We start from the raw sequence: 933 nt of genomic DNA on the forward strand, positions 1-933 counted from the left end.
CAAAATCGAAGTATGATATATTTTCAAATAAACCATCACAAAAATTCTATAAAAGTTATTTATATGGCGGGACTAATATTTTATTCCGTGCTGCTGCCTTCAGTATTTATTGCATGACGGTTAAATCGTTCAGATTTAATAACATAGTGACATGTAAAAAATAATAATAATATGAGAAATTGTATGAAAAATTATGAGAACAATTTTTACCGGGGATGGCATATGTACGCCCTTAAATGACCATTTAAACTGGCCATTTAACCGTTGTATTATTCTATACGTGTAATCGTTATTATTTCGTATCATTTATTTCTCTATTATTTTTGCTTTTTTATATGAAATGTATAATACAACTTTAAAAAGTAAAAATTGTTTTTTATTGTGTATATGTGTTCAATTATTGCACAATATAATTATCTTGATTCCTCTCGGAATTTTACATGATGTGCATATGAAACTACCCTATTTAATAGCGTACATACTCATACAGCACAGAAGCTTGCAGTTACATTGCAGGATCGTTACATCATTTCAAATTTCAACGTAACATTACATAAACATAACATAAACATGGAATTGTAACATTCCATCGGAAATGTTAAAACAACATTATAAATAATTAAAAACTATAATGCTATAATTTATGCATAATATATGTATGATATATGCGTATTTGTATCTTAATCACAGAAATTGAAGTATTTATTTATGTCTATATTTTCTTATATCTTTATTATGCCTTTATAGCGTTTGCGTGCTGCGTTATTTATTGGTCTGTTTTTTTTAGCTGAACTTAATTATTAATTACCCACACAGCACGTAATATCGCAAAAATATCAGCAATATTATATTTTCATTGCAATATTACCAGGGAATATAACAGAAATAATGCTGGAATATTACTAAGATATCACAGTAATATTAAAATGTCCG

The sequence above is a fragment of the Odontomachus brunneus genome, unplaced genomic scaffold, assembly GCF_010583005.1.
Source record: "Odontomachus brunneus isolate Ranch 3 - 2012 unplaced genomic scaffold, Obru_v1 Obru_scaffold_153, whole genome shotgun sequence".
Lineage (NCBI taxonomy): Eukaryota > Metazoa > Arthropoda > Insecta > Hymenoptera > Formicidae > Odontomachus > Odontomachus brunneus.